This window comes from Cyprinodon variegatus, unplaced genomic scaffold, assembly GCF_000732505.1.
Source record: "Cyprinodon variegatus isolate N-32 unplaced genomic scaffold, C_variegatus-1.0 Scaffold57, whole genome shotgun sequence".
NCBI classification, from domain to species: domain Eukaryota; kingdom Metazoa; phylum Chordata; class Actinopteri; order Cyprinodontiformes; family Cyprinodontidae; genus Cyprinodon; species Cyprinodon variegatus.
Window position 1 is genome coordinate 112,521 of NW_015150510.1, and position 3,121 is coordinate 115,641.

Consider the following 3,121-nt stretch of genomic DNA (forward strand, 5'->3'; position numbering starts at 1 on the left):
ACTTTATTCTCGTAATGTTACGACTCTATTCTCATAATGTTATGACTCTATTCTCATAATGTTACGACTTTATTCTCAAAATGTTCAACTCCCACAGACTGCCACTCTGGGTCCCTGAGCAAGACCCTTAAACCTCACACTAACTTCAAAATTAAACTTGTCTAATTTATTCTTGTAATTTTATGACTTTATTGTCGTAATTTTACGACTTTATCCTTGTAATTTTATGACTTCATTCTCATATTATTATAACTATTCTCGTGATTTTATAACTTTATTTTTGTAATTTCATGACTATTCTCTAATTTTATGACTATTCTAGTGGCGACTTCCATTGTAATTTTATGACTTTTTTCTCTTAGTATTATGACTTTATTATTAAATAAATAAATCTCTAGCCTGGCCCTAATACTCAGTGGTAGTATAACAATAAAAAGCTGGAAAAACAATGAATGAATCAACCAAATACGCACAAAAGAGACTATTTAAGATCAATCAAACAAAACTAACTAAATTCACTTGAACATAAAATAGAATCAAACCAAATAATAATGACATCTATTAATGGAAATTGTCTGAAAAGCGGTAAGAAGTAAAGCTTATTTATTTCTACCTTTATAGCTCTTTATAGTTCAGTAAACCAATGCAAGCCGATTGTTTATTAGACAGAAAGTTGCATTTTTATTTATCGGGCTGCATGTAAAGTGAACTGAAAGCATGTAATCTAAGCTCACAGGAGACCATGCTGTGTAACCAGCTCAGCGTGGCGCTGCTTGTAGCCGTCAACACATGCCAGTCAGTCAGGCGGGTTATTTATTTTGATGCAGGGCACTTTATTTTAATTACACTCTATGCACATTTATTATTTATAATTACAGCTTATTAATTTAACGTAACCCCTCCTGCTTCAATAAATGTCTGCCCCTAACCAAAATGAGGCTGTCAGGCAGCTGCCCCCATGGAGTAGCTAGTTAGCTAAGTGGCTCAAACTAGCATGCTATGCTAACAACAGTGTAGCTACAGCGTCATACCTACTAGTGCTAGCAATTCCATCTCACGGTATCCTCTGTTCACTTTAACGTTAAAGTCAGACCATGTTGTCGCTTTAGTCCATTGCAGGGCGGCTCCTTGCAGCGAAGAGCAGATCTATGGTGAGGTTATAACGTTAAAGCTAAAACCCGCCGGTAAGAAGCCAGCAACGGCGGAGCGACCCGCCATGCTGAAATGGGCTGCTGCTTTATTTACCGGCGGCTGTTAGTGACGCGGAAAATATACATAAAGTGATGTAATTAGGGCTTAATAAATATTTTCTAGTATCTCTAATGTTTTCTTCAAAGGCACCTACATATGTTTAACAAAAATAAAGCTCAACGTGTTTATACAAACAATAAAGCATTGTTTCATGTAAAAAAAAATGTTAAAAAATTTACATATATATAATAAAAATGAATATAGGATAAATATATACAATTATTTGAATCAAAGGACCAGCCTTAATAAGTAGATCATGAATCAGTCATAACAGTCTGGCTTCCCATCCCCCACTACACCTCATTTTTCCTTGGCAAGTCACCTCTAGTGGATTAATCACCCCCCCCCCCCCCCCCCACCCGTCAACAACAAGCTTACATCATCATTGCTATTGGATTTAACACTGATTTGTTTTTTTCTTTCTTCATGCTGATGATCATATCTGTTTGCCAATGTTGTATCTCATGGTAACAAGTATTTTCTCACATTCCAGTAGTTTTAAAGATTTAGCAGGGGTCCAACATGGGGCCGGTGTTTTTGTTCATTGGGACTGTAAACAAATGCATGAAAACAACAACAACAAAAAATAAACAAACAATAAACAGCACAATAATTCATTATTTGAAATATAAGTGCCCCTTGATCCCATGGACATCTATGGTTTAGCAGATAAACTTAAGTCTGACAGAAGCTAAAAGTGGAACAACTGAAGTTTTATATAATTACCTCATTACTATTTTAAACCTAAAACAAAACAAGAAAATGAAAAAATGTAATTGGTTCAAGGATCTAATAAGTTACGGCTTCCATGCCACCACATATCATAATTAGACATTTATTTTATATTTGGAACTAGTACTGGTGCCGTAACAGAGGCCAGAGGGGCACAGGCTCCTGTTGGACCCCTGTCTTAAACCGCTTAATTTTAAAGATATTTTCAAGTGGATTTTTTTTTTTTTATACTAAGATACCAAATGACATTAAAAACCAAAAAAAAAAAAGACAAGTTCTTTAAACAGGCAAATATTTTATAAGGCACGCTGAATTAAAAAAAGTTGTTCATTGTGGGGAACGAGGAGTGCCAACACACTACAAATGCACAATGTGTGGCAATTGTAAAATGCATTGCAAACATAAAAATTAGAGTAGCCAACACAATGCCTAGACGAACTCGCAAAACACATACGAATGAAAATGCTGGAAAAAGAAACAAACACAGTGTCCTGTCTGGCATTGTGGCAATAAGAATAATTGTCTTTATGCCAAAAAAGAGCCCAACAGATTTTACTTTCACAAGTGGAGCAGTACGGCTATCGCCATAGTGTTCTGCTTGATTTATGCTGCTTTATTACAATTATGCAGGTAGTTTTACAGATTATATGCACACTGCAATGTAAGTAGAATTGGAAAGGAAAAACAGAAAAAAGGAGAAAGAGGAGATAAAAGGGAGATCACGATAAAACATCCTCCGTCTGCTTCATCACCTGCAGAGAGATGTAAAAAGAACAGCACAACCAACAGACATGGTGCGAGACATACAACAAAGTAACACCTAGATACTATCGCTGAAGTATAAGTAGTATTATTTAATCTGACATGTATACTGTGGTAGCTGAAGGTAGGAATATGGGCTTTCTATTAACAAAATAAATGTTGACAAATGAAAAAAAAAAAACAGGAATAGTTGCAAACTATCTCTGTATAACAGTAGTACTTTAGACTCCAGACCACTAGGGGGAGGCAATTAGTAACTCATATGTGACCAAACTCTTAGGGAAAACATAAACAAGATTGGATAAGGTGCCCAGTTTCTGCATTTGAATCTGTCGGTGTAGGTACCAGATTGACTCGGGGGCCTGCGCCTATGCTG

General features: G+C 36.0%; 1 pseudogene; it reads right to left on the reverse strand.

Annotated features, from left to right (window-relative positions):
- LOC107082589 overlaps positions 1-1,235 on the reverse strand; it is a 43,069-nt pseudogene extending 41,834 nt beyond the window's left edge.
- Positions 1,236-3,121: the final 1,886 nt, after the last annotated feature.